The sequence below is a fragment of the Euprymna scolopes genome, chromosome 25 (assembly GCF_053919585.1).
Source record: "Euprymna scolopes isolate OS-2025 chromosome 25, ASM5391958v1, whole genome shotgun sequence".
NCBI classification, from domain to species: Eukaryota; Metazoa; Mollusca; class Cephalopoda; order Sepiida; family Sepiolidae; genus Euprymna; species Euprymna scolopes.
This window is the reverse complement of record NC_136506.1, coordinates 26,387,124-26,399,213: the sequence shown is the minus strand read 5'-3', so window position 1 is coordinate 26,399,213 and position 12,090 is coordinate 26,387,124. Positions and strand designations below refer to the sequence as shown.

General features: G+C 37.8%; 1 pseudogene; it reads right to left on the bottom strand.

The window, feature by feature from the left end:
* Positions 1–4,574: 4,574 nt before the first annotated feature.
* On the bottom strand, positions 4,575–4,691 carry LOC145247592 (5S ribosomal RNA; annotated as a pseudogene).
* Between the last annotated feature and the right edge of the window lie 7,399 nt (positions 4,692–12,090).

Genomic DNA, 12,090 nt, shown 5'->3' with positions numbered 1-12,090 from the left:
AAATGTCAGTTCGCACTGTGACTAGCAACAAAATTGGCGAATTAGTTTTACCAGTAATTAGAAAATTAAAAAAGTTTTCTCAACTATAAAATTTCCGCTAATTTATTTGGGATTGACTGGATGAACAGTTTTAATAAATAATTTAATAAATACTTTCTGCCAGAAAGTCGAGAATGTGATATCGGATGCCGAGGATTTAAAAGCTGAAAAACCTTCCCAAAGTTTGTTCAACTGGATTAGGCAGAGGCACTAAAACGAAGGCTAAACTCGACGTAAAAGAAAACACACGACCAATTATCAAAATAAAAAAAAAGATGAATGTTCCGACATTAGACAAAATAAAGTCTCACTTGCTGAAACCGTGTTCAAGGCGAGACAGCAGTTGTAAGGAGGCACGACTGTCTCAAGGCTCTTAACCATTATTGTTCGAAACCATTATTATTATTCGAAACCATTATTGTTCCAAACCATTATTGTTCGAAACCATTATTGTTCAAAACCATTATAGTTCGAAACCAAGGTGAGATCGGATTTTGATAAATTCTTTCTGAAACAATCAGAAATATGTAAGACTTTATAGTACCCAAAAGACGTTTTGATCCTGGAGAAAAAAGCTTTTTTAGTTTTAAAATTTTAGGGAATTGTGTACGATCAGCAAGAAGATTGCCGATATGCTGTATCTCAGACATAACCAGTTAAAAAGTCGCTCAGATGACACTAGCAACACATTAACTGTAGAATATGAGCCCATCAACGCCATTTTTGAAACGTTCGATTTTGACCTACCCCAAACAACACATCAAACAACATCAAATTCATCGACCCATTAACTATCGTCACAAAGCGGAAAAGATATTAACAGCTTTTTACAGTGCAAAAAGTTTTGGGAGGAGAATGTGAGAACTCATCCATACACAATATATGGACTTTCCTCACAATATAAATATACCGAGAGATACCACTCTAGAGAGTCGCTCGTGGTACGCCATATTGGCATTAGGAACTTCAGCTTTCGTTCTCTATTTATTCTGTCTACAAATACCTTTTCTAAACTATATATGTGTCTGAAACTTTCTTGGTGATCTTTTTGGACCATAACAATTAGTTTATGAATTGTTATGTCCTGCGAAATAGATATATTTGTTTAAAGTAGCTGAGTTTTCTCGGCTACAGTAATCGTGTAATATCACAGAAGATTAGTGAATCTCTTGACAAAGGTTTCCTTTTCAGGGCAATTGCTCTTGACATATCAAAGGCCTTCGATGAGGTATGGCATAAGGGCCTACTTCACAAGATTTCCAGCTACAGTATTACTGGAAATGTTTTCTCAATCATTAAATCATTTCTCTCTAATAGGTTCATAAGAGTAGTTGTTGATGGGCAGAAATCAGAGGCCCACAGAATTAATGATGGAGTCCCCCAAGGGTCCATCCTGGGCCCAACTCTCTTCCTGATCTACATCAATGATCTCCCTAAACACATACTTAAATCATTCGTTGACATCTATGCTGATGACATCTATGGCAACACATCAAAGGCCGTAAATGACAAAGTTCTCTCTAATTCTCTCACCTCTGATCTTGAGCACGTGGTACAATGGGGGAAGAGGTGGCTGGTTACTTTTAATTCATCCAAAACCAAGCTTCTATCTTTACATTATCAACGCTCTGATCCCCATCTGGCATCAATTGAAATGGATGGCTCTCGTCTTGGAGAGACTCCATGTTTTGACAAGCTTCTGGGTTTGACCTTTACTCCTGATCAAATCCTGATCTGATCAAATCTGTTGCCAGGGACGCTGGGAAAATGGTGGGATCCTTCTACTGCTCCAGAAGATATCTCACTACTGATGCAATTCTCTATCTGTATAAAAGCCAAGTACGTCCAAGGATGGAGTACTGCTGCCACATCTGGGCAGGAGCTGCTAAAAACAGCCCATCCTGCCTTGACAGAGTACAAAATAGACTTCGTGGTTTAGTGGAGGATGCCGTTTTCTCTTCCCTGCAACCTCTCTCCCACAGAAGAGACGTTGCGAGCCTGTCTTTGTCTTATCGTTATTTCCATGGCAGGTGCTCGTCTGCGCTCCAATCCCTCGTCCCCCCTCGCCAATCTTTCACGACAAACACCCATCTGGCTAAAACTACTGTCAATAATTTTCCCCACTCTCTATCTGTGCCTAAATCCAAACGTAGATTCCATGAGCAGAGCTTCTTTCTTAGAACTGCACGCCAGTGGAACTCTCTGCTGCTTGCCCATTTCCCACCTGGCTACAACTTGGATGTCTTCAAGTCCAACATAAACAAACTCCTGACAAACCGCCCCCTTAAGTAAGACACTCTATCAAAACCCCCAATACTAATGATTACTACAATACTATCTCATTGATTACCGTACACACAATAACCCTTATCCCTGAGTGGCCTTCGGGCCTTGATAAGTGGTGACCTCCATGTAAAAAAAAAACCCCTAGTAAGTCACCTTACTGAACAGATGCTCGTGATCGGAACTGACAATATTCTTAAGCGTGAAGTTTTCAGTGTATCTTTTGACGTCTCATCCAAGCTGGTGTACCAGTCAGAATTTATATCTTAATCAGCCAATCATATTCTTATGAGGAGGAACCCGGATGTACACACGTGTGCATTACATGACTGAACACAGAGACATTTTAACATGAATCTGTTGGTATGTCTTGCTGATATCCAGAATGGACACATTCAAACTCTGCCCATTAGCAAACACTTTAAGCTTTTTACCGAATGGGTCGGTGTAGAAACTTAATAAAAAGAGTAAAGACTTGGGTGTTATACATAGTAAAGTACTCTGGACCTCTGGACCTTTCATAAACTGAACAAAAAAAAAAAACTCAGGAAAATCAGGAAACTTGCAGCGATTGAATTGTCAAGTGATTCCTACAAACATTAAATAGCAAATGCCTTTAATTGCAACCCTCTTTCTTTCTCCGTGCTTCGTTGAGATTCACTTTCTTCATTAAGTCAAGTTCAACATTTTGTGATGTGGTTCTTGACTATAGCTTAAGATGTGTTTGTACATTAGCTCATCGTATAGACATGGTCTCTAATAATAATCCCTTACGTCCCAGTGGCAATGTGCCTTGTGTGAGGTGAAGTGTGGTGATTGAATCGCCAAGTGATTCCGACGAATGCTAAAAAGCAAATGATTCTAATTGCTTTCCCTCCTTCTTTCTCTACTTCGTTTGGATTCCCTCTTTTCGTTACTTCCTAAAGTTAGCAAACTTCGCGGACGGTGTTAAGTCAAAGTAGTTTCAACCAATGAAAATCTTTCGAAACCCCCCAAAAGTAACACGTATATAGAGTTGTAGTAAGCTAACGCAAAGTTAAAAATTTCTATAAAAAAAAAAACAACCAAAATTTGGAGAAACAGAGATGACACCTGCAGGCACTTGTGATGAGAAACCCGGATCCACTTATATTCATTACATGATGACGTTTGAGTGCGTGTACATGTCAGTATTCTCTATCTAGTAGTGCTTCACTATTTGAACCCAAGTTATATTTGCTATCTACTTGAGTTCGCTCCGTGACAATCTAAATGTTCATATGCGCGCGCACGTGTGTGTGTCATACATGTATTCGAAATACCTTTTTTTTCCAACTGCATCTTTGATCTTGTGGTCCACCTGGGTTTCTTCTGTTCTTGGAGGGAAGCTGGAAACTGTTTGAACGAATGCATTTCATTCCAAAAACGATGGTTAGTTTTATATGTTTTTTTATTCACTTTCCAGGTGTCGAACACAGAAGAATGGAAAGTGAGTTTCTTTGCTGGAGGTTAATTCTAATCTCCAATTTTGAGACATGCCCTCTCCCTCCCGAATGGGGGTGGACAACCCTTTTACCCGTCCGCTCTTCTCTACGTCCAAATTCCAACTCCACTCTAATGTCCAGCAAACCTGATTACGTGAGAACCACGTCCTTCCAGTCTGCTATTTTTTAGAACTTCCGGTGAAACTTATCCACTTTATACCTCAATAATGTTTTGATAACTTTTATCAAAACATAGCTTCACATGTCATCTCTTGTTTATCTTGTTAATTAGATAGATAACTACATCAAGATAGATAGGTAGATAGATAGATGGACAGATAGATAGAGATAGGTAGATAGCTAGATCGATAGATACACATAGATATATCGATAGATCGACAGACAGGTAAGTAACAGATAATTTCTTGTGTTCCCAACTACATAAAAATATTCATTACATCAGGAATGAATGTATATAGGGTGTAATGATAAAATTGTCGCCCTAGAAAAGACAACATGATTCCATTTCCGTTTGATGAACACCAGTTTTCTTTTTTTTTATTGCAGACTATCTAATAGTTGGCCAGTTGTGTACAAATCTCGAGCGATTGATGCCTCTGTTCAGTCTCGAAAGACAAAGGATACCCTCTGTAGGGGCAGCTGTGTGTGCAATTGTGTGGCAAAGGTTGCACAATATCCAACCACACCTTTCCTGAATCAGCACTGCTTGAGTCCAGTGGCAAGGAGAAGTCCAGGACGACTGTAAACAATGCCGAGATAAGCAGAGAGGACATACAGCACCTGGAAGTCCCAAATGGTCACCTGTCTGGTACTGGCCAGGCTCATCCTTGCTTAACTTCAGTGATCTGATGGGAACCGGTATGTCAACGTGATTATGCCATATGTAGGAGCGATAGGAGCGTTTTAACATGTCACAATGTCCAACAAGTGAGATCAGAGATGTGCTGCTCTACTGATCCAAGTTATGACAACAGGACCGTTGCCAGCACCCTCAAAATGCAGATCTGGACGGTCCAACGCTTGAGGGCACAACTCAATGCATCGGATGACCCACGGTTATGGTGTTTGGTGTGGTTCCAAGTGAGGGCCACATCATGCCATCTCACATCAATGAAGTCGGCTGTACCTGAATGTGCTGAAGAATGTGGTGATCCCTGGCGCAATCAGGTGGCCACTGGCAGACCATAAGTGTAGTAGCCGGACGTCGCATGCCCACAACCCGAAGAGACTCAGGCTTGGCTTCAGAATGGGTGCTACGACTTTGTATCCTTCTCTCACTGCCCCGCTTCCTCCCTCGACCTGAACCCGCTGGACTACTTCGTTTGGTCATCACCAACATGACTTCACACAACACCAAAACCAGCCTGATCGCCGCCATCCACCGAATATTCGTCGAGCTCTTGCCGGCGTTTGTGGAAAAGGCATGCTCCCAATTCCGGACCTGTATCGAGGCGGTATTGAGGTTGAAGGTGGAACCCGCAAGGTAGGACATCAGAAGCTTCGCTACAAAGATGTAAAAAAAGCGACATCTAAAGGCAATGAAAATCAATGTCGAGAGTTGGGAGTAACAAGCCAAAGAAAGGAGTGGTTGGTGGAACAGTCTCCATGAAGGAAAGAAAGAAATAGAGAGAAAGATTGGTAAAGCCTTAGAGCTGAGACACTATAGACGACACAATCCTGGCACCCAACATATGCAGTGCCTGTGACCGGATGTTTCACACAGAAAGAGGACTATGCCAACACCGAAGGATAAAGCACTGAAGCCCCGACTAGTCATCCTCAAGATTGACTGCATGATGATGATGATGATGATGATGATGACGATGACGACGATGACGACGACGACGACGACGACGACGACGAAGGCAGCTACATTGAATATATGTCGATTCTACTACATAATCAAGTTATCTGAATTGATTGTTTCAATAAAAGTTTAAAAATAAAGCTGTAGTGGTGTTTTCTTTAGGGCTACAAATTTATCATTCTATTCTGTACAAATATACAAGCATAAGCACATACCTAATTTTATATAAATAGATTTATAAACACATACCTAATTTTATATAAATAGATTCATAAACACATACCTAATTTTATATAAATAGATTCATAAACACATACCTAATTTTATATAAATAGATTCATGAACATACCTAATTCTATATAAATAGATCTATAAACACATACCAATTTTATATAAATAGATTTATAAACACATACCTAATTTTATATAAATAGATTTATAAACACATGGGTTATTTTGCTTTGTACTGATGCACTCCTCACGCACAAACATTCGTTAAAAACAAATTAATTTAAGTTCGATTAAATAGCCCGACTTCTACAGTTGCCACTGGTATAGTGTTGTGGCGGAACTACCTGTGTTACCTGCAAATGAACTAATCGATGCACAATCCATACCGGAAGACAAAGCCGTAATGCTAGAGTCGATATCCGGTGGAGCAACCGATGTTGTTTGTCTATCTGACGACCAACTTACACGTTTGTATGTTCTTGTTAATGCATTTTGTTACGCTATTCCCGTGTTCTATTTTCCTTGCAGCCCTTTAAACAGAATTATAATATATATGCATATACTAGCAGGCCAGCCGACGTTGTCTGGTGGCAAAATACGCTTAAATATGATATTTTAATTCATGCAGACTTTGTATTTATTATTATATAAACGATTTTCTATCGATTAGTATATATTATCTTGTACCTAATATATATTAATGATTTCCAATATATATATATATACTAGCATTTCAGCCCGGCGTTGCCCGGGTGTTTGGAGGTGTATGCTGAGCAAAAAAAAAAAAAAGCGTAAATTTTTTTTTTAATTTGACCCCTATTATGACCCCTTAACATTTATAGTTTCGGGCTCAAATCACACTTTATTAAGTTAGATCCAGGTTCAAGGAACCTATATCTAAAATTCCAAGTGTCTAGACCCAAAATTGTCGGAGGAGTTTGGTAGAGTTCTTAAAGGTCAAATCGTTGAAATTTGACCCCTTAACAGCCAAATTTCTGGCTGACACCCGTCACATCGATTTTCCCAAATCTCAGTACCCGGTATTTCAAATTTCGAGTCTATAGACTAAAAATTGACAGAGTTATTGCGTAGGGAAATGTACACAGACAGACAGACAGACAGACACGTCCACTTTTATATATATATATATATATATATATATATATATATATATAAACTTGGGTACTATTAGCTAGAATTTAAACCAAAGCATATAGCGCTTCAGCCTTAGTCGTTACTGTTTGAGCTGTCGTCAGTCGGATAAGAAATAGTTAAAAAAATGAACCGATTTTTACGTATAAATGTATATATATTTGTGCCTGCGTACAAATAACAACTTTAGTCGACTTACGCCTGCCAAGTTCCATTTTTTTTTTTTTTTTTTGTTTTTTTCAATTTTGACCCCCTTAGAAGCTATTTTTTACCGCTTAAAACCCCCAGAAAACAATGGTCCACAAAAAATGCAATCACTGGAGCAGCCTCGCATCGTTCTGCGACCATGTGTCTCGGGGGAGATGCACGTCAAAAAAAAAAAAAAATGGAGACTAACAGACAAACAGACATAGTGAGGTTTATAAATTAGATTTGCGTGTAATGGGAGAGGTGGTAGTTGGTGGTTTAAAGCACAAGTCCCAGGACTTTTGAATCATCGGCGGATTGTTCATAACACGAGATAGGCAAATGCTATTTATAATCCTATTTTTCGTCTTGCTTGTGGGTGAGTGGGCAGAGGTGGGTTTGGAGTATAATCCAAATTCTTGAAGAAGTTGAAGAACTACTTAAACACTTTTGGCATTCGGACAGAGAATTCTGCTAATCCTTACCTCCACTCAACACGCTGCCGTCCGTTAATTTACAACAGAACTTTTACCATTCTTTAGATTTTTTTTCCTTTCCTTCAACTTAAAAAAGAAGATTAATTTCGTTTTAATCTGTCCCGACAGGTTGAATTTAACGATGTTTCAGTGCCATTGAGATTTTCTTGTTATTACTTTTTAGTTTGTAAAAGAATCAAGATCATATCTACGTAATACTCGTTGGCTTTGTCCCCTCACTATCGCTTTGCAACGTAAATAATATTATTATAGATAACTAGTAGGGAGACCCGACGTAGCCGGGATTGAATGATAATCTACGAATATTTCACACTCCTATATTTTTATTGTCATTAAAATCCGTGAAATCGCCCTGGAGGAAGCTTCACATGCCTCCATGCAGTAACTGAATCCAAAATATATGTTATTCTACATTGCACTATAGAGAACCTGCTGTTTCTTTTATAAAATTATTTTATATAAACTTCTTTCCTGTTCACGTAAAAAAAAAAAACATTAAGAAATTTGCAGACTGAATCATGCAAAAAAAAAAAAAAAAAAAAAAAAAACTTACTCACAGTAGAATTTTCACGGCCTGTTGTTCTATCATTGTTGCTAAGCGACGACATGGAAAAATGGCTTTACCGATGATAGATAAATTAAAATAACGGTTTCGATTATCGATTATCGGTTACCGGGGGTAATCTGAGACAAAGACTTAACCAAGATCACTCCCAGACTTATACACTAAAGTTCTGTAACATTTAAAGAAAATCTGTTCAGCCGTTTCGGAGTCAATAAGGAACGAACTCACACACGCAAAGTTGCATTTATATAATAATAATAATAATAATAATAAAAATTTATTGTACACACAAGGCAAATACTTTATTTATCTATACTCCTATATATATATATATATATATATATATATATATATATATATTTATTTATTTGCACCGTGGACTCCCCGACATACGAGCTACCCGAGTTACTAGAAACTCGAGATACGAGATGGCTTCAGAGCAAAGATCCTCCCCTACATACGAGCCAAAATCCAAGTTACGAGTTTCCAGATGCAACCGCTAGGTGGTTGAGTGTGTCGTATTTCACTACGTCTCCTTAATGGTGCCATTTTAATTCGAGATACAAGCTTAATCCGGGAACAAATTAATCTCGTATGTCGAGGTCCCTGTATATTGATATTCATATCAAAACCCCTTACTTCTATTGGTATTTATTTGCTTCCCCATGAAAGCAAAACTGTGTCACAAGTCGTTTTTAATATAGGGGAAACCAACTTCCTAAAAGGAGGGCGAAAGGGGCACTGTGGAAGGAACCAAAAATAATAATTGTGTCAGTATAGAGGGTTTCTCCTCCGTTGATCAAGAACAGATTAACTTGCTTGTAGCATCAGAACAAATGCTACACTTTGATCTTGGCCTAACTTTGTTATATATGGGTCGTGGAATTGCATACTTTTGCAAAAGATCTAGTTAATTTGCATATACTCTTAAACATTCATTTTAATTAATTCCATATTAGTTTTTTTTTTCGGTTTTCTCATGGGATACTCATTTTTACTTAACTGTTACGTGTAATTATATTCATGCAGATAGTCTACATGATTTATGCTTGCGTAATATTTGCGTAAAAAAGCTAATAGTAAACACAAACGTCTTCTCTATATATTTATGTATGCATATATATATATATATATATATATATATATATATATTTGTTTTAAAAAATTTGCCTACCAAACTCCTCTGTCAGTTTTTGGTCTACATAATGAAACTTAATATATAGGATATTCGAACCAATGCGAAACTTTATATTTGGGTTTTAGCCGGGGAAAATCTGTACACAAGTGCGAAAATTAAAAAAAAAAAGGAATTTGCTAAGTGAAGGCCGAACAACAGCATTACGAATATGCATGCGTAACGTAATAGCTATTGGTTCATGTTTTAAAGTTTACCATTGCAGTAAACATGTCTTCATAGCTCAGGCAAAGGCCAAATTAAGTCGTAAGCTAAACGTTTTGGTTTCGATTCTCGGTGGTGGCGCACGAGTCATCTTTTTTAAAAGAACTTTTTAAAATCATTACTATATATACTTCCACGCGCGTAGTCATCAACGACTGAATGAACGCGTGTACACCGAAGACTTTCATTTCTCAACAGAAAATAAACGACATGTTTATTTTACTCCAGCAATTGAGTTCTTTGTTTTTTCATTCAATTCGTTTCATTATTTTTTCTTGTAGCGAGTTAGGGTATTTTATATTCTGGTCCGCAACACAACTTTCACAGTAATTTAAAGCAGAAATACGAAAATACGGGCTCCAAAAAACACGTGAAACCGTTAATAACAGGACGAAAACATGTTCAGATACGTAACCTCTTATTTCTTTTAATAAGTCTGATGAGATGCCAACCTTGAAAATTTTTTAACAATATAAAGTTTAAAATTATCTAGTTGATGTCGAAACAATTGTAGCATTCGAAAAAATGCAAATATGATGTAATCTTTTTCCTTGTTGTTTTGATTTTTGCAAGTATATATATATATATATATATACATATATATATGATTTTTGCAAGTATATATATATATATATATACATATATATATATACTAGCAATGGTGCCCGGCGTTGTCCGGGTGTTCGGAGGTGTATGATGAGCAAAAAACAAGAAAACAAAAAAGGTCAATTTTTTTTAACTTTGACCCCTATTATGATCCCTTAATATTTATTGTTTGGGGCTCAAATCAAGTTATTAAGTTAGATCTATTTCCAAGGAAACTATATCTAAATGTTCAAGTGTTTAGACCCACAATTGTCGGAGGAGTATCAAAGGTCAAATCGTTGAACTTTGACCCCTTAACCGCCAAATTTCTGGTCGAAAACCAATCACATAGATTTTCCCAAATCTCAGTACCCTGTATATCAAATTTCGAGTCAGTAGACTACAAATTGGCAGAGTTACACAGACACGTTTACTTTTATAGATATACTAGCATTTCAGCCCGGCGTTGCCCGGGTGTTTGGATGTGTCTGTTGAGCAAAAAAAAAGTGGTAGTAGGAAGGCAGGCTCGAACCCGTACCACGAAGGAGGAAAAGAATGGGGAAAAAACTGACATCTATGCTGTTACGACCACCGCCAAACTGGAAGTGACATTTTTTTAAATTAAGGCTAGACAATCGAAAGGAGAGGATGACTTTCAAAAATATCGGCGAAAAAAGCGACCCCCCCCCTGTAGAAAAGTTCTCAGTTGAAGGTGAAAATATTAATGTTTTTAGCGAATTTTTCGATATTTGTCGTCTGAAAGGACGGACTTTAAAACGATACTTATCTTGGTAAAATCCGTAACCTCTGTCGAAAGTTTTATACAGACATGCAAACATACATACATACATACATACATACATACATGCGTACATACATTTAAATATTGGTAACTAAAAATTTTCTACCCAAACCGATTAAAAAGCTTGCCCTATCTCTAAATACCCTTTATGTAAAATTTCAAATGTTTAGACCAGAAATTGTCTGAGTAATTTGGTAGAGACCGCAAAGGTCATTTTTTTAACTTTGACTCCTATTACGACCCCTTAAATTTATTGTTTTGGGCTCAAATCAAGTTATTACGTTAGATCCATGTCCAAGGAACCTATATCTAAAAGTTCAAGTGTTTAGACTCAAAATTGTCGGAGGAGTTTGGTAGAGTTCTCAAAGGTCAAATCGTTGAACTTTGACCGTTTAACAGCCAAATTTCTGCCCGAAAACCAATCATATAGATGTTTCCAAATCTTCGTACCCTGTATATCAAAGTTCGAGTCTGTAGACTGAAAATTGACAGAGCTATTGCGTACGGAAATGTACACACACACACACACACACACACACACACACACTGACAGACACTTTCACTTTTATAGACATACTAGCCTGGGTGCCCGGCGTTGCCCGGGTGTTTGGATGTGTGTTGAGCAAAACAAATAAAATAAAATAAAATAAAGTGGTTGTAGGCAGGAAGGCTCAAACCCGTACTGCGAAGGAGGAAAAGAACATGAAAAAAAAGTGACGTCTTTGCTGCTTCGCCCATCGCCAAACCAGAAGTGATGTAGGTTTAAATTAAGGCTAGTCAATCGAAAAGAGAGGGTGGCTTTCAAAAACATCGGCGTAAAAGCGCCCAGTTGAGGGGGAAGTGATTAATGTTTTTAGACAATTTTTCCGTATTTGTCGTCCGAAGGGTCGGTTTCACAACGATACCGATCTCGTGACAATCCGTCGCCTGTCGAAAGTTTTAGGCAGGCAAACATACACACATATATACATACATTTAAACAACAGGTGAGATTTATATTATAGATAATACTAGCATGGGTGCCCGGCGTTGCCCGGGTATTTGGAGGTGTATGTTGAGC